This window comes from Protopterus annectens, chromosome 9.part0 (assembly GCF_019279795.1).
Source record: "Protopterus annectens isolate FY-2018-M chromosome 9.part0, PAN1.0, whole genome shotgun sequence".
NCBI lineage: Eukaryota > Metazoa > Chordata > Ceratodontiformes > Protopteridae > Protopterus > Protopterus annectens.
Genome location: NC_056743.1, coordinates 613,357,514 through 613,383,399, shown reverse-complemented (window position 1 = coordinate 613,383,399; position 25,886 = coordinate 613,357,514).

Genomic DNA, 25,886 nt, shown 5'->3' with positions numbered 1-25,886 from the left:
CCTCATCAAAACTGGCACCACTAAATATAGATCAATGGGAACTAACTTTGGGTGGCATGATGCCAGGGAATCTTCTTGGGCTAGGCTTATATAGGCTCCAGGGCCATTAGCCTAATACATACCTATGAACCTATGGTTTAACCCTTTTTGTGAAAATGCTTTGAAAGTCTTATTTTAGATAAATGGCTTTAATATGTATAAGACCCTTAAAATCTTGACATCTATCAGTATGGATTTACCATAGCTTTACACAGGATATATATTCCTAATCTTGTGGACTACTATGACCAAGTTAATGAAGCCTGTAATCTTGAATTATCTGTATGCATCTCACTATGGCATTTGAATAGCTATCTCATTCAGTTATTCTAGACAAATTAAATAAACCAAACATTAACTCTTGCATGGCAAACTGGATAAACTAGGGGCTTGAAGACAGAAAGTCCAGGTTTTCTATTAGCGCTCAGTCCTCAAAGTGGAGAGATATCATTAGTGGAACACCTTAGGACTCAAGTATTATACCTGTCCTGGCTAATATTTTGCCGTCTTAGATAAATATTGATAGCAGCTGAGTGTGTACATATTCTGATGATTAAATGCTGAGTTAAATTATAATAAAAATTATAATTGTTCACAGATTGATTTACTGACATTGAATAACTGATATATAAATTAAAATATGTGTATATTAACAATGAAAATTTATGTTGATGTATCTGTTTCATATTAAGTCAACGAAAGTTTAAAAATGAATAACAAGGGGATTAAACCAGTTAAACTAAGATCCTAGAACCTTAATTTACAAAATGACATTTGAAATGATTATGTCACTCATAATACAAAGCATACTGTAATATTTCATCTACCTTTTATCTAGATTTTACTCTCTTTTATTGCCCATCTTGCAATCAGAACTGACACCTTCAATATTACAATGCATTTTATGCAACATTCTGAGCTGAAAAAAAGTAGAGAGGAATTTCAGCAGAATAAAAATGAAGTTAAGCATTTAGAAAATGCCTTGATGCTAGCACTCATTCATAAAAATGCCTTGTAACAAACCAGGGCAACAATTATGTACATATCTAACAATGGTGGTGGAGCACAGGAACTACAACAAGAAATAGAGCAGCCTATGAGAAGACAGAGAAAAGCAGTAGAATGTGGGTATGGGGCAGTCTCGAGAAGGGAAGGAAATTCCTACAATGACCTTAAAGCCCATATTTAAGGCTTTAGTAAAGGCATGCAATGTTCAAATTGTAACTCTGCTCACATAGGTTTGTTTCTTTTACAGTATGAGTTAAAGGGTAGATACTGGAATATCAGTCTGCAGACCTATACAAGTGTAGTCAACAAACCAGATCTAAAAATTCTTACCTGCCTCAAGAAAGGCAAAACATACAGATAAAATGTAAGACTGTTCTTCCAATTATATAGATGTATTCTGATGATGGAAAGGTTGCTACTCTGCTCAATTTGTACTGAAAGTTATATTTTAAATGAAAAAAGTAATATTGTACATTAAATGGTATATAATTGTAGTTTTGTCTATTAAATAAGACAAACAGTTTACTTATGTAAATGCTCACAAAATTTGTGAAAGTGAGATAAAGGTTAAATGTAAGTAAAGCTATATGCAGTGATTGTTAGGATGTATAGTTGAGCTAGAGATTTTATTAGTTGGATAATAGATATACAGAACAAAGATTTATCAAAAAGAAAGTTATAGTAAAAAATATTCATTTTAATTACTGTATAGTATGCATTTTAGGACAGCACATCTTAGGATATATCCATGATTCTCTGAAGTGAGGCATACTTCTGTTAGTCTTTTGATTACAGTCTGTTATCTATAACACAATTATACTATATTTATTTTAATCTTTTGATAAATTAACAGTTTTTTTTTCATGTAGATTACAGTTTTTCATCTTTTTCATATTTAAAGGGGAAATCAGTTAATTTCAAAAGAATTAAATGTTACATTTCTTGTATTACGTTTATACACACACACACACACACACACACACACACACACACACACACACACACAAAACTATATATATATATATATATATATATATATATATATATATATATTTATGGGTCTAGGACTATTCATTGAAAGCACGTTTAACTAAAAGTGAAATGACTGTGCACAAATCACTGAAAGCTCAATTCACTGAAAACACAATTCACTGAAACACATTTCACTGAAAGTTATATATGGCCTTTTCCCCACTGTAGTGCGACCCTGGAGTTAGTATATATAGCAAGGGGGTGTGTGGGGGAATATTTATTATGTTCAGAAAAGATTACTTTATTGGAATTGCAAGTATCCATGTATATAGTTCAAAATATTTAAAATAAGTGGGGGGCTATGCCCCCACACCCCCCTTACTATATATACTAACTCCAGGGTCACACTACAGTGGGGAAAAGGCCATATATAACTTTCAGTGAAATGTTTTTCAGTGAATTGTGTTTTCAGTGACTTGAGCTTTCAATGAATTGTGCACAGTCAGATGTGTTTCAGTGACATGTGCTTTCAGTGAATAGTCCTAGACCCATAGATATATATATATATATATATATATATATATATATATATATATATATATATATATGTATATACTTCAGTAGATTGAATTAACAGAGCTTCTGAGTGGAGATCGCAGTGCAGTGATAAAAATGATTGCTCCATTTTAAACAATTGATTTAACATAAAAATGTTCCCTTTTCAACATTTTTGCAGGGGGCAAGCTGCACCTGTACCCCCATGTTGTGGGCTTCACCCCCACACCCCCTGCAATTTATATATACAAAGTCTGAGATTGCACTACTGTGGGGTAAAGGGTACATTTTCTGATCATTAATGTACCATGATCTATATTCAGAAATGTTGAAAAAGGTAATTTTTGTGTTAAATCAAATGTTAATATGGAGCAGCTGTTTTTCTTAGTGCACTGTGATCTCCATTCAGATGTGCGATATGCACAGTTGGTATTTCATTCTTACTAGTTTCCGAAAGGGTAAACATTCATTTTTGTGGGATTATTATCTTCTCATCTCATTGACTTTCATTTTGGTTTTCTGTCAATTTGATCTAATAAATTAGCTCCATATGTTGTTATTGTTGTTTGTTTTTCGGCTTTTCCCGGTTAGGGGTCGCCACAGTGGAACTCCGGTCCACTAATAATTGGCAGTTGTTTTTTTTATGATGTCGAGTTGCCAGCCCGATGCCTAACCTTCAACAAAGGCACTCCCATTCAACGCATGTCTTTCAAATGCCCACTCAACTGCGGAGATGACATGCAGACTCCACGCAGAAGGTCCTCCCAACCCAAGCCGAGAATTGAACGGGAAAACATCTTGCTGTGAGGCAACAATGCTACTGCTGCACCACCACAACATCATATATATATATATATATATATATATATATATATATATTCTAAGCGGAGTACCAGGGAGAAAAGCTCCACATAAAGACATGGTACATGGGAAAACAATAACAATAAAGGTATGTATACAGTAGAAGTGATCATGACATGGAGTAATACAGGAGCAGAATCAGTACAATTGAGTAGTAAGTTCTAATTACAAACATTAAGAAATAAGAAGTAAAACACAGTGCTACAAATTTTCTAGACAGTGACTAGATAACAATAATAGTAGACTAAAAGATAATTAAATTCTGGAAGGATTAACAAACAGTGAGTTATCTTCAGTTCAGTTTTATAGTGATAGAGGGGATACCCTATCTAAATCTGTGAAAGGAGAGAAGGGTTGAAGGGGGGTTATTAGTCGGTGTTTGGACAAGGACAAAGCCAGTGAGAAATTAGGTGAGATTTAAGTGCAGTCTTGAAAAGACTGCAGGAAGGAAGGGTAGTTATGGCAAGGGGAAGGTTGTTCCAGAGCTTGGATACAGCACAGGAAAAAAAGTGCTTTACCTGCTGAGTTTTTGGATTTGGTGACGTGGAGTAGATTTTTGTTGCAGGAGTGCAGTGGTCTAGAAGAGTGGTAGGGTTTGAGAATTGTATGGATTGATGGGATACAGAGAGGGTGGTTTACTAGTTTATGAGCAAAGGTGATTTGAGTTTGGTGTAGGAGTTGTGGGAGTTCAAGCCAATCAAGGTTTCTAAGGGAGACACAGTGCTGACTGTTTTAGGAGGCACCAGTGGCAAATTTTGCAATTTTATTGTAGCAGACTTCAAGTTTGTGCAGGTCTGACTGTCTAAGATTAGTAAGTATGGGTGATGCATAAAGTAGGGTGGAGATTAGTTGGGAATTGGCGATAGAGATTTTTGCTGGTTTAGTGAGGTATTGGTGGCTTCTATATAAGGCACCCTTTTTTGTGCAAGTTTTTATTGTTAGTGATATGTGGGTGTCAAATATGAGATTATTGTCTATCAGTACACCAAGTAGTTTTGTGTGGACAGTTGGTGAAATGGAGGTATTATATTTGGCTTGAATAGTGAAATGTAGGGTGTTTGGGGTAGAAGTGGAGGATTGGAAGATGAGGAGTTTGGTTTTATTTGGATTGATGAAAAGCTAGACATTAGATAGCCAGCTTTTAACTGAAGAGAAAGATTCTTGGGTGATCTGTTGCAGTTCTGTTAGAGTTGGGGCTGAGCAGATGAGGGTGGAATCATCTGCATACTGTTTGAGGGAGGCATGTTTGGTGGCAGTATACAGGTTGTTGGTGAAAATGGAGAAATGTAGGGGCCAAGGATGGACAGAAATGTTAAAGTATGTGGATCAATAAAAGTTGTAAATAAATATATTAATAATAATTTTAAAGGATTTGATAGATAATAAAAATAAAAATCACCTTTATTATACTCACTATTCATATGTTCATGGTAAACAAACATGCATTACTAGAGTGTATGTTTCAACAACCATATTATATAAAGTAGATAATTATAGTATTTTTCCTTTTCTGTTGTCAGATCACAATTCTATATGTATATATTTAAAAAATGGATCATAGGAAATTTCAGCAAGAATATGGACTTTTTGCTTATATGATAAAAATGAAATATTTAAAACTCATCTCTTAGAACAAATAGAACATTTTCTCAAATGTAATGATAAAACTATATTATATTATATTATGGGGCCCTTTAAAATGTTTATAAGGGGAATGGGGAAATAGTCACATAATAAAATTAAAGATTGGAATAAGGAAGCATTTTCTATACAAAAAAATGGCATCATGCTAGAATAGAACAAAAAATCTGGGAAATGATAACACTGAAATTATAAAATGTTTAACAGTAGAAAACATAAATTTGTTGAGAGAAATTTAAATTATGTAATTATGCAATGTGAGCTAAAATGTAATATATTATCAAACAGAAGTAAATGATGAGTTAGAAAGCTCAGATTAATAATTTAGTAAACCCAATAACTAAGAAAAATTTTAATATAGGAGAACTGCTTTCCATTTTTAAAGACTTTTATGAAGTATTATATAATACTGCTAATATACCATCTGAGGACAAGGTTAACGACAGTTATCTGAAGAAAATATCTGTATTAAACTAAATGAAGATCATATGAAAGCATGTACTAAATCAATAACATTAGTAGAACTTAATGAAACAATTAAGAAAAGCAAAACTGGTAAGGCTCCATGATTAGATGGCTTATACATGGAAATGTGTAAAATATTGCCTTCTAAAGTAATACAATTGTTAGGAGAAACTTTGAGTTAATTCTTAAATCAAAAAATCCATTTCTAAATTTATACATATAGAAGGAATAACTATTGGAAATATTCATTACTCTCACAAACTCTTAATTAAGGAAAAGATAAAGAGCAGGTCTCTTCACACAGGCAAATTTCTCTTTTAAATGTGAACTATATGTTATTTCCCACAATATTTTAACAAGATGCTTTCAATGCAGTCAGATTTTCAGACACATTTTTGGAATTAATAAAATATGTTGATTATAAAGCTTTTTAATAGGAAGCTTTTTATCTTAAATGTTTAAAATGAATAAAGGAACAAGACTGGTGTCCTTTGTCCCCGTTGCTATTTATATTGATCGTAGAACCATTTCCAAATAGTATTAGATTAAATAAAAAGTGCAGAGATCCAGAATTAATAGAAATTTACAATCAAGGTACATATTTTTGCAGATAACATTCTCATATCACTTTGAGATATCAATAAATAATTTAGTGAGTTAAATAAAGAAACTGATTTCTTCAAAGTTGTGTCATCAATGAAATTCAATAGCAATAAGTCAGAGATTATTTTAATAAACCAACAAGTAAATATAAACTAAATGCACTTTTAGAATAATGGAAATTAGTTTTTTTTTTACTTTTGAAGAAAAATTAATGCTTTTAAAATGGTGAGTTGTACCAAAAGTATTATATGTCTTACAACCAATAGCCTAATTTCTGGAGAAATCTCAATAAAAAAAGTAGAAAAGTTAGTGATCTCTTTTCATTGGTATCCATTAACCCCTCTCCCATAAATTCATTTAAAATCATATTAAATGTTAGGAATTTCTAGGCATTGGTTTTCCAAATTTAGAATCATATTCATTAGCAGCAATATTTAATGTAATTATTCACTGTTTAGACACTTAATAAAATAATATTTATTTGGGTATTAAAAATGTTACTGAAGAGAATTCAATAATACAATTAGATTCTACTTACATGTCATTAATTTTGAAATTATTTAGAAATTGCATTTATGACATTCCTTTTTTTAAATGAAAATTTTAAATAATTCCTGTAGCTTCCACATTATTAGAACATCATAGTCCTACTAATATTATTTTATTTAAAAATAATAGTTTTGTATTTAGGTTTGATTGCTTAAACAAAAGAATATTTTATCATCTAATGACATTTCATTAAAATACAAATTGGATATTTTATGCATATTCGCAATTCATCTCATTAGACAGAAATTGTAAAAATATTTATTTTTAACAGAAATGAGAAAAACTGAAATCCAAAATTATATGAGTATTTTATGGTTATTATTCTAGGTGAACTATAATGCAAGGAAAGTTTTTCTACATAATATAAGATAATAGTAAACATTAATAATAATCGAGATCAACCTTATTTTAAAATTATTGATTCTCTTTAAATGAATTAGCAGAGGGAAAAATATAAAAAGTTGTTAAATCTACTAGTCTAACTTATACAGGATTATACTGGAAAATCTTTATGAGGAAATATATTCATAGAATGTTTATTACATTATTTGGGATTTCAAAATTTAATAAAGAAACATGTTCAATATGTTGGAGGTGTAATAAAATGCTAAACTCATACTGGGTTTATATGTTTGCAAACTGTGAAAAAGTTAGAGAATTATGGAAATAAATGTTTTTTAAAAATATTTGGAATGATCACTGCTTGCTCACAATCTGCAAACTGCAAATGCATCTGTTCCACTTGTTGTAATTGGTAAACAGTATATAATGTTCCAGGGTTCAATTGCAGTTTGAAGAAAAGTTATAACCAAAAAATGGAAGCCAAACTCAATAATGTTCAAAGAATGTCTTAACTTAGCCACTTTTTTCAGTAACAATGTAAAGAAATTACTTAACATGAGGAACATAAAGGACTCAATGAAAACAATGTTGGGATAAGTTAGATTATTTAATGTCAAATTATAATGAAAACTAGCACTGAAGATGTATTGAATTTATATTCATGTTGATGCTACTGTTATTTATTATTAAATGTATATGAAGTGGTTTCTTTGCCTTTCCTTTTCTTGTATATGTTAAAATCAATAGCATTTGTTAGGACAAATTGTAAATCTGTAATTTGTACACAGCTATATCAAGGGATGGTTGGATTGTTTCTAAATGAGATACCATGATGGAAATGGATAAATAGTATTAACTCTCTGTTAGAGCAGTATGTGAAATGTGTTATTTTTTGTACTGATTTTTTTCAAGTGAATGGAACTATCATGCTCCAATTAACAAAGTCTGGCAAATGCACAAATAGGCTGATGCTCATGCCAGTCAATGAAGACTGACACATGTATCTTAGACCTAGAAAGAAGAAAAATGCCTTTTTCCTTAAGAATGAGCATGTTTCATAAAATAAACCCCAAACACAGGAGAAAGACTTGAATGTGAAGTTCCCTTCCTTTCATTTTTTCCTGTCTGCTGACTGTAGGCACTGTTTACATCTTCCTTGATAGGATTTAAACTGACAAGGGAATGACAGTGTGGTTGAGGGCTATAAAAGTGTAATATGCACAAGCCTGCTTGATAAACATATGCCAGGATTGAATAAAAATATATTGCTTAGCCGTGCAAGGTTTACACACATTGACAATGCTGTGGTACATGAAAAATGCTCACTATACATTCATATCCAAACCTTAGCACAGCAGAGAATGGACCCATACAGTATTCACTTATGCTAATTAAAGAAAGACTCATGCAACAGTGACTAACTGCATGGCTCTTGCTTTATGAGCACAGCAGAGCAATGAAAACAAGCACAAAATAGATGTGTATGTGGTGTAAATTAAGCTGCCTTGCTATCAGCACTGTATATGAATGAATTTGCCAGTTAATAATACACTGTGTTAGGAAGTGGTGCAGTGCACAGGGGTTTAAAAAAAGGCTTCCTAACTTTCAGCTGAGTCTTGGTATAGTGAATGTCATATCAGAGTACATATGCTGCCAAACATCTTCTCCCAAGATCGTCCTATATGTTGGCAGCAGCAGATCATGTAAGGATATATGCAGCAGAAAACATACTGTATGACCATCAACTAGAACTGAAAAACATAGTGAAATAAATGCAGCAAATATCCTGAGTATCACAATGTGTCAAAATTTGGGTTTGCAATGTTAAAGTGGCAAAGCACAAAGTCAAGTCAAGTGAATGTGCCATCCTGGCACTGTAATCATATTATCAAATGGACCCACACCGTCATTTATGCACAAATATGGGAAAAAAGTGTTACAGCTTTGCAGGCACTGAAATATGGAAATGGGCTGCTACAGGCTGCTATAGGATCTACTTTACCAGTAAGCAGCATATTAGCAGCAGCTGTAAATGTCCTACTTAACCTACACTTGTGCAGACTATCTCCTGCCAACTTGCTATCTCGTACAAAGTTTTTGTTTTTGCTCTGTTACTGATATACTGGACGATCATGGAGGAGGACATTTGGCAGCATATGTTCACAAGGAGAATGAAAAGGATAGTGAAGGACTGGAGTGAGACATTGTATTTTTGTGGGATGGAGACTCTTGAAGACAGTATGAAACAGGACACATATGATAAGATAGGATAACAGCAATGAGGAAAAGAGTGTACTGGGAAAACAGGGTAGGCACTGGAGGGCTGCAGACACAGACACAGCACTAGTTGATGACCCCACATATGAGCCTTCTGATGCATTTGGATCCTCAGATAACCTCATGGTTAGGGTCAACTGCTCCATCATATATGCAGTTTAATCTAGAAGGGCTACAATGTGTCTAATATGTGGACCAAGTAGGGACAGAATTGTGTCCTCTACTATAACCTTAACTACTGGATGCAGCTGTGGTTGGTCAGTGATCTATGGGACCTGTGCACCTACTTTAGAGGAGTCTTTAACCTCTCAGGTGAAGCACCTAATTTCCCAGCTTCTGCCCCCTACTAGGCATGACAGAGTGATAAAATGGGAAAAGTGACTGGATCTCTTGTTCCTCTTTCTCAGCAGTAGATAGGTCACAAAAAATAGACAAACAATGGAAAGCTTTAATGTGTGGGATGGATATCAATGTAGCACACAAAGGTACTAGAAGCTGTTGAAGGCTGAGGTGGTGGAGAGTGAGACGGGCACTTAGTGATCTAAAACGAATATTTTTTTAAAACTATGTACTACCTCAACATAGGTTTACTTGGAGGACATTTTAAGCGTAGCCAGCTTCCCTTTTTGTGCTTGAATTAATGTTTCTGATTGGTTTTACCCATCCCATGGCTGATAATTGTATATTAGCCTTAGTGAGAATAACTGTGATCATACCATAGATAATTTGAGGGGATCCATGTAAGGGGTGCAGCATTTAAGAATTGCCTTTATCCATTAGTGGCATGAGGGGTAATCCTGCGCTGCATTTTCTATTACCCATCCTTAGATTCAAGTTGCATTTGAATAGGGGCGAGCTTTGTTTTACTTGAATGGATAGTCTGTTCTGGAAAAAAATATTTCTTCTGTGATATATATCTGTTTCGCCACACAATTCTGTTTAGATACCTGGACTGAGTATTCTGATGCCATTTGACTTGCTGATATTCAGTAGGTCCATCAGTATTGGGTTGGAGGATGCCTTGTACCCCAGACACAGGTCACCTCTTAGCACTATGTAAGATACCAAGTATAGTGACAAGGCTATGAGGTGGTCCATACAAGACCTACTGTTTAGGACTTGTGTCCTTTTACTAAGGTATCTCTGTGGGCATTCTAGTTGTTGCATGTGTCTGGACAGATACATGCCAAAGTTGGCATTATAGAAAAAGCTTAACCTAATGAGGGCTTCATAAAGGGGTATAATAACATCTCTAGATCTAGTCACAATGAATTTGTTCATAAGCTGTGCAATATAGAAAGACTTTCTTATGACAAAGGGCACATGTTGGTTGAAAGCACCATCACTGCCTACACAAGTGCCCAAATGCCAAACAATGGGGTCAGCTGTTGAGGGGATATTGCCAAATTGGTAGTTCCCTGGAGTAGATGACTTCCCAAAGGATACAATAATGTATTTGAAGTTTAGCTTCTGTTCATTGTTCTGGGACCAGTTATTGCTTTGGACAAACCTTCCTGCATGATGGTTAAGTCATTTGTGGATTCAACATCTACAGTGATCTCAGATTTAGTTGGCAGACCTTAGATATTTACTTTTCTCAGTCTCAGCACTGAGTGCTTAGGGACTGCATTGGTGACTGGTCTCATTCTAGAGGTAGCCTATCCTATTTTGATCTCCTGCATCCTGTGAGCCATTTGGCAGTCCAGCTAGTGATGTAATGGTTTATTCTCAGTTTATTCAGATTTTCTACTATAGCTGAGTAGGGGAGTGTGTTAAAAGGCTTGGACAGGTCAAGGTAATGTGATGTAAACTGTTTACCTTCATCCTTTCCTTTGGTGACAAGAGTAAAGCTTAACACTTGCCCATGATTTTGAGCCTTTCACACTCTTTCTTCCTGATTCTTGACCAAAGAGGTTGAGAGATTAGAGCATATGTTTGTCCCTGATTTTGTGTCATAGTCGTGGTGTGTTCCTCATAAGATTTGTGGTTTAATGGCAAATTTATGAGGATTGCAAAACTTAAATAATGATAGACATTTGAGTTTCAGACTTCAGGACTTCACATCCTTCAGAAAATGCATGCTAATGTAAACCCTGTTATTCGACTAAGCATATAATAACAATGTTATACTTAAAATCAGTCCCTGATTCTGGACCGATGACCTTTTTCCTGACCCATTACATTTTTGGCTTTATCCCTTGATCTATGAGGTTTTGAAGTTTAAATAAGAACTGTGAGCAAAAGCTGTTTACCACTTTCAAGATTAACCTCCTGCATTTATTTTTTTTTCATTTCTTCAATTAAATAAAACAGAAGTGTAACAAAAAATGGACAACTTGAAAATAACAACTGAAGGCTTAAAGTCAGGCAAGATGCATTAATATCTTTTATAAGCAGAATAAAAATCACACAATATTTTTTATTGTGCTTTTAAATAAATTAATGTTTCTTGCATAACTTTAAAAATGTATCAAAACTGACAACAACTTGCAGTAATGAAAAAAATTAGAAAAAAGAGTTAAGGCAAGGAAGAAACTGTATTAACTTCTGAAAACACAGTAACAGCAGAGTCAACATTATTTCAATTTCTTGCCTGCATTGAGTCTTATTTTATCATCACCATCATTATCTGCATTATTATATTTACTATTATTACTTCATAAATGACTGCCCAGAATGTACCTGGGTGGGCTGCTGCCACTTCAGTTGAGCTCCACAATCCACAGAACTGCACTAGCATATTCATTAATATGGCTATTATTAATCAACAGCAAATAACAGTGAAAACCGTAAACTATCGGAAGCTGGAATGAAACAAAAAGAGTTAGTTGTAAAAAATAATAAGAGTTTTAGTTCCTTTGTTGAAAAACATGAAACTAAAGAGCGTATTATTTTTTGCAACTGACACTTCATTGTTTCATTCCAATGTCCAATAGTTTATACTAAATAACCATGCAAAATACTCGAGACAGATCTTTGTCAAATGGGGCAATAGGCAGGGTAATAGATCAGGGCCCCCTACAGCAGCCCCTCCTGTAGCAACCATTTACCCCCCCAAGCCCCCTCCAAAGCTATTCCAGTGTTCCATTACTTATTTCTCCCCAGTTACCATAAACACTGTTCAAACCTGTCAGTGTGCATATTGTTTTCTTATTTTCTTCTACAATGATTACAGATGTTGAAATAAAATAGCACAGACACTGAAAGCTATTTGCTAAACAAACAATACAGTCTCACAATAAAAACAGACTTAGCATGAACAGTAAACTTCTTAGCCATTGAAACTCACAATCTTTGAAATGACATAAAAACCCACATTCAAAGAAAATGTATCTTGCCAGTGAAGGATTATGTTTACCTTTGGACTGTTTTCAAACCACAGGCTCCTTGCACACATTTTAAAGCCATGCATACATGTATATGTTTTTGATTCACCTTCCTGAGTGTATTAAATTATATTCCTTGAGCACCACTTGTTAGAACATGTTTTAAATTTGTAGTTTTGAACATTCTTCTAGTAAGCAATGAAACAAAATATATAAACCAATAGTGACAAAACTACCCATTTCAGAAAATTTCAACCATAAAAGGCATCTCAAACTTTTATTACAATTCACCAATATCACTCAATAAGCACAATCTCTGCAGAAGTAAATGTTAACTGAATAATTCCACATTAAATAGATCTGTAACTAATTAAGAAGTTGCTACTGGCAAACAACTTTACATTTCAATGTTTCATCTACAAAGTCAGTGTCTGCTGCTCCTGAAAAATTAATTGCCTATGTTACATAAAAAAAAAAAATGTAGGCTGGTAATATTGCAATAGTGAATGACTGACAAACTGACACTAAGTTCATAGTCATTAGGCATCTCATACAAAGGAGGACACCCCACCTTAAAATGCACAAAATAATTGATAATCAAAAGGGACTGCAATATCAGCACTCCATCTACATGGTTTGGGAACAGAATCCACAGCCTTCTGCACCAAAGGCAATTATGCTACTAACACTGCTTTCAAAAATTCTACAACACAAATAGTGACTTCCATTTGATAAACAAAACAGTTAGCTGCACATTGAAAACAGACTTAGCATGAGCAACAGTAAACATCTTCCCTTGAAACTCACAATTCCATGAAATTGAAATTATACTCATAGGGAGGGATTCAATAAAGCTTACATGATAAATTTTATCATTTGCACATTGTGGTGCAATGTGTTCAAGGCTGCAAACAGTTTTAGGTTCAGTAAACTCTATGTAGAGGGAGGCACCCACTCACGTGCAAACAGGGAAATTTTTGTGGCATGCAAATGACAGTATAAGTAGCTGAGTTTTACACTAATGAAGCAAACCAACATAGTAAAGTGATTCAACTCCCTGTAAGTCAGCTGTGTAGATTTTGTGGTCGGGTTGGCAATGTATTTGAAAATTTTCCAAATACAGCCACTGAAAGGAGAGTACACAGAAACAAAAGCAAGTAAAAGCTTTACATTTGTACAGAACTGAGCTCAACATGTAACACCATACATATTATGAATGAATTACACAGGGTAGAGACTAGAAAATCAGAGTGCCTTCTGTGGAAGGTTGGGCTGGCAACTCAACATTGTAAAACTCCACTGCCAATCATGAGCAGGTGATCTGCTGTGGCGACCCCTAACCAGGAAAAGCTGAAAGAAGAAGAAGAAGAAGAAGAAGAAGGCTAGAAAATCAGAGTAACAATAATAAAAATTCCTTATTAACTGCCATGACAGAAATGCAGTTTCGCTCCCCCACCCCCAAATGAAGAATATACTGGTAAGTAATGCAGGCTGCTAAAATGTTTAATCCTCATGAAAGAAACAATCAAAATGTAATGTATACATATGCAGTATGTCGCCAATAGATTACAGTCCCATTTTAATAAAACCTGTATTCCTCAGTGCAGATATATAGGCAAAATAATACACTATCGTACATTCACACCATTGGGCTTCCCTGCACTTTCCCTGCCTGCATAGTTATTAACCATGTAGAGTCAGGGCTCTCAGTATGGTGAAGATGCAAACGAGGTCAAAACTTGTTAGAATTGCTGAATCTTAAAAAAGAGTAACAATGTAGGGATGTTCACTTTGTGTAGGTACCTCCATGGTGTTTTTGTTTTCAATGGATGTCAACAGTAAGTGATTACATCAAGGATGTGTCAGGTTACAATTTCAGTGGTGTCCATGTAGGTCTGTGGAGTATGAAAGTGCATGTAATCTGCACACAATTCACAAGTTGTGCGTCATCCTCAGAATTGTGTTTGAAAATGTGTTGTCTATGTCCACTTTAAGTAATTTTTGTAAATTTTTTGGCCTTGTTAGTGTGATGGTGCACTTAGTGCACCAACGGGAAACAGAGGAATGAATGGCAGCTTTTATTGGACTTGTCATGTAACTATTCCGGTAGCAGCACATGTATGTGCAGGACTACGATATAGATGGTCTTGGGTTCAAGTACAGGGTGTGCAACCTTTCCTTTCCTTTTTATGCTCCATGTTTGCACAATATTATGAGAACGGAGGAAAGTAATACAACTTTTGCCAGGCTTACTTTATTTATTGGTAACTGCACTGAGGTGTGTATATCACAGTAATGAGCAATCGGCAGGTATATTTAATAGATACTATTTACAGTATAAGCAAGTGAACTGCATTTTTATGAACCGATTCAACATGGTGCAGCTATTCAACTAGCTATAAAGCATCCATGTATGTTACATTCTTGTTTTTCCTGAATACTTCAATACCATTGTAGGAGACACAAGGAAAGTTTAACTGGACCCAATGCTATGGGTTGCTGCAGCTTTGATCCATATGTTGACAATAGGCCTAGGCTGAGAAAGAGAAGAGTTTTCAGGCCCAGGATAACTTTTCAGATGGTACATGACCTGCAGATTGTAAAAAGCTACATGGTGGACAGGGACACCTTACAAGAACTATGTGAGCTATGCCACCCTCAACTCAGAGCCAGAAACAATCAAGGGAACTCATCCCAATGTAGCCCTTAAAATTTTAGTTACAGGTATTTTTCAAAGACCAACTGGAGATATGATGGGTCTGTCACAGGCATCAGCATCCAGGATCCTCCACTAATTCCTGGATGCTATGCTCATACATGCCAATGGTGGCTGGTGACTTCACATCAAAGGGATGCTGCAGAAGACAGCTGAATAGGTGGGGCCAAGGGGAAGGGGTGTGACCAACTAGAAAGGGTTGGAGTTATGCTCAAACCCACAAAACTGGGACTTTAACTAAATAAGCTGCCTTGGGTGCCAAACCATCATTATGAGAGTCCAATCAAGACAACATGAAGTGTAGAAGAAAAAAAAAATATTTTAATGCATTGGCTACATGACAGCTTAATTAATATCTATATGGAAACAAAAAGGTTGTGAGGCACAAAAAAATAAATTACCCTAAATACATTACTGGAATGCCAGTCAAAAGCAAGTGTGAAAAAACAAGCAGCACTCAACTCAAACCACTTCTCCTTGCACTGCAGTTCTAATTATAATTTATATTCAACTTTATAAAAGTACCAAGTAACATGCTGAAATTAGCAATCTCTGTGATACCCCCACTTGTAAAAATGTTTCTTACTCAAAAAGACCTGCTACCTGACAACCACTATCTACTTGTTTCATGGGGAAAACATGATCAAAGTAAAAAATTAATAGCAAACAAGAAACAAGCTCAAGATACATTGCTTAAAGGATTACTGCACAGGTTATGGACTACACATGATAGATTGGCATTCTGTTTAGTTTATGGGTAAAGCCTGCAAAGTTGACCGCAAGTCTCCAACAAATGTAATGAGTTTCTGAAAATACTGCAATCCTGTCCTTTATTACAAATACTGTCATATGCATTTCAATACCTAAGGCTTATACATTATTTAGTTATGTAAATATTCTCTGCATGGCAACAACAAAAAGGCTTTCAGTATCGGTAATTCTTTAACAGTATGCTTATTGCATCTCACAATCTCAGGCAAGCTTACCTGATGGCCATTAAAGCATTGCTACTTAAACATAGGGCAACAGGCACTGCAACAACATGCATTTTCTGAATAATAAGAAGCATAAATCAACAGTATAAAAATATGACAGAAAACCAGAGCATTTTGCAAAATCAAGGATAAATGAAAAGCCACTGTAGTACCTTGGTTGGGAGGATACCCTGCACACTTACACTGCATAACTGCTCCTTGCCTTGCTTGGACACATCCGGAGTCATTACATGGGGGAGTGGGGTGCAGCAAGTATGTCACAATTTTAAATGTCTCTGGCTGACAGTGATGGCCCTGCCATATTTGTCATACCTCTCAACCTCAGAGCAAGAAATCTGGACAAAGCCATAACTAGAAGTTGGACGTAGGCCCAAAAATAAGAACAATTTTTTAAATATTGCTCTTATAAACTTAGAAAGATGATAGAATCATAAGTAGGTCTGGCATTAGTATGAATTTTCTAAAGGGTATGAAATCGGAAACTCAGATGTCTGTCATTATTTTCTAACTTCAATCTTTAATGAGTTGCCATTAATTTGCCAGAAAACACAATTTTATGAAAAACAGACTAAAAATATGATGCAAAAATATAAAAAGAGCCAAACAATACACCTGGGAACCTGTCAAAGTAGGGACACTTTTTTAAATATTAGTACTTTTAAGTTGAGCAGCTGACAAAATAAGAGAATCTGCTGCATTTCTGAAATAAAAGTAATCTGTAATGCTGATCATTACAATTATTTATTAATTGTTGTAAATCCTCCACATTTTCTTCCAAAATTGCCATTTTGCTGAGGGATTATTAGGGGGAGTGCAACATTATGAGCCAAAATCGAGGGACAGCTGTGAGGTTTGGATATACCTAATTCTATAAAATGATTTATTTTCATGTACCTCTCAACTTCTTAATTCAGGAAATCTGGACAAGGCCAAATATATTGAGGGAACATACAAACAGTCAAAGAATTGCTCTTGTATAAACTTAGACAGTTGATATAATAACAGGTCTTGCTTTAGCAATTATTTTTCTGAAGGGCATGAAGTCTGAAACTCAATCTCTGTCATTTTCCAGCAAACCACAAATTTTATGAACAAACCAAAAATAAGTAAAGATCTATTCATTCTGTGAAAATCTGGACAGTTGAGAGGTATCGTTCATCTGGGACTGTCTTTGAGTTTGCCACCCTTCCCCCCTCACAAAATCATGGTCATATGGGGCCTCCCCCCTGCAGCCATTCCAATGTCCCATTACTTGGCTATTTCGCTCAATTTACCATCAACACTGTAATGTACATATTGCTTTACTTCTATGATGATTTGGATTTCATTTAAAAGTTTTATTTTACATTTTACAGCACAAACACTAATAGATATCTGCTAAACAAAGCAATGCAGTCTCACAATGAAAATAGACTTAGTATTAAAACTTCTATGCCCTTGAAACTCACATTCATTGAAACAGCATTGAAACTCACATTCAAAGAAAATGCATCTGGCCAGTGGCAGATAAAGATTAACTTTGGGCTGTTTTCAAATCATAGGCCCGTTGCACACAAAACATACATGTGTTCTTTGATACACCTTCCTGATTGTATATTGTATAATACAGTACAGTTGTTAGATGGCATTTTAAATTTGTTTTGAAAAATTTTCCAGTAAACAATGAAACAAAACGCATGCACCAACAATGACAAAACTGCCCAATTCAGAACATTTCCATCATAAAAGTCTACTCACGCTTCTACAATCCAGCAGTCATCTAAATAATTCCACGTTAAAGAGAGCTACAACTAATGAAGAGGTTGTTACTAGCAAACAACTTTATATTTCATTGTTTCATCTACAAATAAAGTGCCTATTGCCCTTGATGAATACATTGCCTATGTTACACTAAAAAATAAGCTAGTAATATTGCAATAGGAACTGGATGGCAAAATGATAACAGGTTCATAGTTACTAGGTATTTCCGCCAAAGAGGACATTCTCAGGACTGCAACATCCACCCACTTTAAAAGTACAACACAGTACAGTATCACCAATTCATCTACATACTGTGGGAGTAGAACCCACAGCCTTCTGCATCAAAAGCAAGTACACTATATTTTGTGCTATTAAAGCAAGCAGACTCAGCATAAGCAGCAAGAAACTTCCCTTCCCCTGAAGCTCTCACCTCCTTGTAAAATCCACTCAACACTCAATTGTATCTGTCAACTTTGCAGCGCAAGAAATCTGGAAAAAGCCAAAATTTATTGGGGGGGGGGCAAAAGTCCAAAAACTAGGGACGCATTTTAAACATTGCTTGTATAATCTTGGAAAATTGCTAGAATAAAGTGCTGTGTTACCACCATGCATTTCACTGCCAAGTCGTGAACCTAGGACCCTGTGCACTACAGTCAGAGCAACATACCACTATGCCAAATTAGCCATTTCTGCAATGAAAGGAAGACTGAAACTTAAATGGCTATCATTTAGTGAATTCAGTTCTCACCATCGGTCTCAACCTCTTACCACAAAACACCAGGACAAAGTGAATAATGGGTGAATGCAGCCCCCAAACATATTCAATGAATTCAGTTCTCATTATAACTCTCAACCTCTTAGCACAAAAAAACTGGACAAAGCGAATAATGGGGAATATAGCCGAAACAATACTGACTCCATGAAAGAATAACAAGTTATTGGCTGGTCTGTGAGAGCAGCTAAGCTGTGGTTCTATTAAAACATAATTCTCGTCCTCTGTAGTAGTAGAATACAGTCCTGGACGTTAGGTCTGTGAGAGCAGAAAGCCATAAGAAGCCCGAACAGCAAGTCATCTATGTGTAAGAAGCCCGGTCCTGCTCCTGCGAAAACAGTTAAGTTTTCCGAGAGGTACAGCTACAGGTTTTACAGCTATCCAGCCTGCAGATGTTGCAGTCCAATCCCCTTCCAGTCTATGTGGTTGTAACTGCATAGATTTCTGGGGTATCTGCAGTCTGATGCCTTGTTTCCAAATCCAGATGGCTGTTTAACCAGTCCAAGTTTAGGAACACTTACTCTAAATCAATTTCTTTTCTTTTTTTGCAGCAGTCTAAGTTTGGGAAATGGTGTGCACTAAATTATAATGGACACTTAATTATTTTTTTTCTTTTTACAGCTGGGGGATTGCAGTCCTGCAGTCCAATAGCATGAGCCACCACTGGCCAGTGAGCACATATGTTTTCCCTGCAGTTCTGAGGAGAGGGCCAGCAATATGCAACAGTTGTACTGTGTAGCACACTACCCTGAAGTACTGGGTGCCACAGACTGCACTCATGTACACATCAAGGCACCACCTGGTGAGCAGGGTAAAATCTACATTAACCAGAAGGGGTATCATTCCATCAACTGCCAAGTTGTGTGTAATGCCCAGGGAATTATCTTGAATATGTGTGCCAGCAACCCTGGTAGCTATCATGACTCCCATATCTGGCACACATCACAGCTATACCAGATGTTTGCTAGGAAGGATATCCCACAGGGTCATTTACTGGGAGATGCTAGCTATGCACTGGAACTGTGGATGGTGACACCCATCAGAAGTGCACACACACACACACACACACACACACACACACACACACACACACACACACACACACACACATACACACACACACATACACACACACACACACACACACACACACACACACACACACACACACACACAGAAGAATGCCATTATGAGGTATACGCTCAAACCAGAAACATCATAGAGCTTGGGTTTGAGTGGTTACGGTTCTGGTGACTAGATACATCTGGTGGAGGCCTGCAATATAATCCATGGACATATGCACAAGTCTTCACAGTATGGGCTATGCTACAAAATCTGATTTTGCAGAAACAGCTGCAGCAACATCAGCAAGGGGAAGGGGCACACATCCCTTCAGCAATGCCTAGTTCACCATAGCCACAGCCAGAGGAGGACTTGGAGAGGGAACCACCAGCTGCTGTGCCTGCAGGCAGACATAGGTATGCTCAGTATGCCCTTGCTTTGCCTAAGACACAATGTGTAGCACAATCATTGACCACCTAGTCACCTAATACCTTTCTCCCACTCACATACATATAGTAAAAACTGATGCCAGGCAACTCACACAACCTTTACCTCCCCATATATTGGCTGTGTACTGCTTGCATCAGACAGAAGCAGCCCTGAACTCAAAATGTGTCCACCGCTGCATTTGCAAGGTAAGTCCTGAACCTAGAGTTAGTTTTTGAATAATATTATGGCATATCCTTGTATTTAGTAGGTTGGTACAGTAATCAAATAAATAGTGTTGTGGATTTTTATAAAAAGTACTTTAACATGTGATAGCAGAGAGACTTTTAGTTTACTCGTGTCCATTAGTAATAGTAGGCCTCAGGCATCACAAATTCACACTGTCATACCTTTGAAGTATACTGATGCTGACTCCATGGCCTCAGTTTTGCAGCATACTTTATACTGGTAAATCAGTAAATAGATAAGTTAGAAGGTAATGATACCCATTGCAGTTTGTGACTTCACTACCATTCCCAAGAACAAACAACAGGCAAGAAGCAGAACAAGGACAGTAATAAGAACATCATATTCTTGTTTGTGCCATAGCAGTATCACCTTTGTTTACCCCCAAAAGAACAGACTATGCTTGTCTGTGACATAACAGTACATGAGCTTTGTCTACCCCCCCAAAAAAGAGAAATTCACTCTTGTTTATACCATTATAGTAACTCAGCTTTGGTCCCCCAAAAAGAAAAGCATATGCCTATTTGTGACATCCAGCCTGGCCTCCTCCACTTGCTGGCAAATGCATATCATATAACACCCAGTTAATATCCACACAAATTTTAATGCCAACAATATTGAATGCCTTACACACTGCATGTCTCACACTCTGATCAGATAAGTGGTAATGTACAAATAAACACATACATGTAAGACATAGCTGTATATTTGCAAGCATAATCCTATCATGTTTTGTGATCCCTAAGTGCACTACATACAAATATAATAAAGAGGATTAAAAGTACAAGTTACAGCTGATGGTTTGATATCAGTGTACATTCTGATGCATTTGGTTGTGTGAAGAATGACTTTAGTTCTTTGCTACAAAGTTCTTTGTGTGACAAAGAGGACTATTGCATCCATTCTGTTTTCTGAATCTGCATTGGTGTGAGAGTTCAAATCCTGAACAATATAAAAATATCTGGTGTGTACTAACATTTTGTAGTGTGTATATCATACCTTGCTCCTGCCCAGTTCATGTATGTCTCCCATTTAATTTCTTTTTTCCTACTTTTTTTCCAGTGTTTTTGAGATGTGCTGCATAACGCAAACACAAATAAATTCAGGTTTGGCTATGCTTATGTGAATTGCACAAAGCACGGCATTGCAGAAACTGGACCACCTAGAAAGCAGTCAGGGAGACATAGAAACCAGATACATTCAATTAATGCTTTTGGCCATTGTAAAAACTTGGCATGGAGTACAGATGGTAGCTAGATAATACTAACTGTCACACATTAGCTATGTAGCTTGCATGTGTGCAGTGCTAACCTACACACAAAGAGCTGTATCCTAACATGCATGTACACTTAGTTAATCATCGTGCAAATCTACTGTGCAATGCATACTTCTCAACTGTCTAGTTTCTTGCAGAATATCTGGAATTTATCCTCACATTTTTGGTCTGTTCCTCATAAAATTGTGTTTTTCTGGCAAATTATTTGAAGATATGTGAGGACTGAAGCCAGAAAACTATGACAGACATTTGAATTTCAAACTTTCTAGCCTTCAGAAAATTCACAGTAATGCAAAACATGGTTATTTTATGGACTGTATAAGTTTGTAAGAGTAGTGTGTAAACCCTTTCCATATTTTTGGTCCTTTTTTCCCCCGGTATGTTTGGCTTTGTCTAGATTTCCTGATCTAAAAGGTTGACAGATATGGCTCAATGTGCTATGGAAATGCATATATGATGCTGTCTTATTTCAGTCCATGTGTTGATCACACACTTAAAAGCAGTACAACCCTGGAGCCTCAGTATTTTTACCACACATGTATCAGCCACACAACAAAGTGTAATATATAATGTTGTGTGCTCCCTCATGGACAGGACTAGTTGGTGTTGCTCACAACATTGCTGTGCTAAACTCAAACATCCAACTATGCTCAATAAGGGTGCTTGTGTAACTAAGCTTCAAAACAGCCTAATGCTATTAGGCTAGTAGCCCCATATGATAGCCTGAAGCTATGTATCTATGCAGCCTCTCAACTTCTTGCCTCCAACATGGCCTGTTGCTGTCATCTACTATAAGTTCACCTGCACTCCTGAATAAGTCAGACTTGTTTAGTGGTGCTTGTGTTAAGTAACGTGTTTGGTAGTCTGTGTACTTAGGAAGGAGTTATGTTCTCACTTTGGTTGACTGTGTGTGTGTGTGTGTGTGTGTGTGTGTGTGTGTGTGTGTGTGTGTGTGTGTGTGTGTCTCTAGTCAGCAGAAGAGAAGTGTTATCCTACAGTTACTTCTCCCATGGTGTTGCTTGCCAGCATTTTGATAATTGCTCATGCCTACACATCCATTTCATACAAACCACCCAAACTCTGCCCCTCTCCACATGGCCTGCTGATGTACTCTACTATAAGTTTATAGTCTATGTACTTAGTTATGGGTTATATTCTCACTGCAGTTAACTGTGTGTATGTGTGTGTGTGTGTGTGTGTGTGTGTGTGTGTGTGTGTGTGTGTGTGTGTGTGTGTGTGTGTGTGTGTATGTGTGTGATCTGTTGCTAGACATTCCAGAGAGCATTTTACACCAGCATGTGGGACTTTTATCTTGCCATCAACAGACAATGCTGATATCATCAGCTATAAAGTGTGGTCTGACACACTCTAAGTCACACTTTTCCCTGGTGTTTGAGTTAAGTTCTGTTCTGTAATCAGTGTACTTAGGTAGAGGTTATATTCTCACTACAGTCAGCTGTGTGTGTGTGTGTGTGTGTGTGTGTGTGTGTGTGTGTGTGTGTGTGTGTGTGTGTGCGTGTGTGTGTGTGTATGTGTGTGTGTGTGTGTGTGTGTGTGTGTGTGTGTGTGTGTGTGCGTGTGTGTGTGTGTGTGTATGTGTGTGTGTGTTTGTGCTTGTGTGAGCTGTTACTAGACATTCCAGAGAGAATTTTACATCAGCATGTGGGACACTTATCTTGCCCTCCACAAACAGTGCAGATATCTTCAGGTATAAAGTGTTGTCTGACACACTCCAACTCAGACTTGTTTCATGGTGCTTGCATTAAGTCCTTTTTTTCTGTAGTTTGTGGACCTTGTGTTGGTAGGTGTCTTGCCCAGAGCAGACAGTGCTAATATTAGCTATAAAGTGGTGTCTGGCACATTCTATGTTAGACTTGTTCCCCGGTGTTTGAGTTAAGTTCTGTGTTCTGTAATCAGTGTGCTTAGATGGGTAGGGCTTCTATTCTCACTGTAGTCAACTGTGTGTGTGTGTGTTTGTGTGTGTGTGTGTGTGTGTGTGTGTGTGTGTGTGTGTGTGTGTGTGTGTGTGTGTGTGTGTGTGTTGTTCCATGGTGCTTGCATTAAGTTCTTTGTCCTTTAATCTGTGTAACTTAGGTAGGTAGGGTTCTTACCATCAACAGACTGTGCTGATGTTATCAGCTATAAAGTGCTGTCGGCACACTCCACATCAGACTTGTTCCCTGGTGTTTGCATTACATTCTGTGTTCTGCAGTCTGTGTACTTAGGTTAGGTAGAGGTTCTATTCTCACTGCTGTCAACTGTGTGTGTGTGTGTGTGTGTGTGTGTGTGTGTGTGTGTGTGTGTGTGTGTGTGTGTGTGTGTGTGTGTGTGTGTCTATGAGCTGCTACGAGACATTCCAGACAGCATTTTACTGTATGTGGGACATTTATCTTGCTTTCAACAGACACTGTTAATGTCATCAACTATGTCAGAGTATTGCATATGCAGTCATCCCACCAGGCCATGGTCAGACACTGGCCTGGAGGCCAGGCAGATGTCACTGCATCCTATACAAGACAGACTACAGCGAGATTTCCTTTAATCTATGCACATACATCAAGCCATGTTTTTTAAGCACTGTGTTATCATAATAAGAAAGCCCTGTGGTATGTCCCGCTGTTGCTTTTCCTTATTTATGAAAAACTCTGTTCTGCTGTTTTATTTTGTTGCTATATTTAATGTATGAAAATATTGTGCTGCTTTTTACTCTGCTGCATATGTAATGTACAAAAAGTACATTTTTTTCTTTTATTCTTTTGCAGTTCTGTTGATCACACTATACACTGGATTTAGACAGGCTTAATCTAGTTCTTTTTGAGGACTGACAACTAAACATCATGACATCTGCTTTTGGAGAATCTTCCCCATACCCTTGTGGAAGGAGTATACAGTAGGACCATATAATTGAAGGTTGGTGTTTCTGGACTCAGTTTGAGCTTTAACAGTGGGTCTTTGTATTAGCTGCATTGCTCTTGTTTGCATGCAGAGGGCTTAACTCTTTGCACTTATAAATGCAGAAAAGCCAATACACTTATTTTCCCTTAGAATCGGCTGTTGCTACCTAGCATCTTAAACAGGTCTAAATAGCTGTCAGAAGTCCAGTGAAACACCAAGAAGCAATTTTATCTCTTCCAGTGAAACACCAAGTAGCAATTTTACCTCTTACCTATCAACAACAGACTTATAGATTCCCTTTTTGATAGACATCCTACTGTACACCCCATAGGTTAGTCCCCTAAAATAGCACCATATCACATATAAACATCCTTTTCTCATTCTCTATGCAGATGCCAGGTTCAAACCTCACATTATGATCTGATTCTCCTGCTAGCCTAGTTGTCATGTGTTGTTTGAGGCAGTGCAGATAATTCCTCATGTACACTGACAACCCTGTACTCCTAAATCACTGAAGTACAATTTGCGAGAGATTCACCTACAGAAAGCATCTTGAATCACTGCTCTCTTGCATCCAGAAAAGCAACACTAGACAGGTTGTCAGCTCCCATACCTTGACTCCTGCTCATAATATGCACCCAACACACACCTAAGACTACACCCAAAGCACACATTACACATAAAAAAACAACACTAGTGTCCCACCAAAGACATGCTTAAGGCAATGGTCATCTAGTCCAAATGTTTTCCTTACAGTTGACTGTAAAGTGAGACATACAGACACCCCACTCACCAGCTTAAACAAGGAGAAATGTAGGGTCAGATGTCTGGCACAAGTAGTTGTCACATCACATGTGCAATCAAGTCACTCAGCAACAAGTCCTGCTATTATTCCATCATAGTTTATATTAGTATGAACAACTTGAGACATTCCTCTATGGAATATATGCAGATAGACATGAGTGAGCTCTCTAAATATGTGTCCCAGGCAGGTATGTCTCTATGTTTGAGCAGTATTATACCCAGGTCTAAGATGATACTACAATATTTTTGGTAGCCAGATAAGGCACTTGCCTCCACCAAAATGGCTTTATTAGGGAAGGTCACAAAAACAAAATTT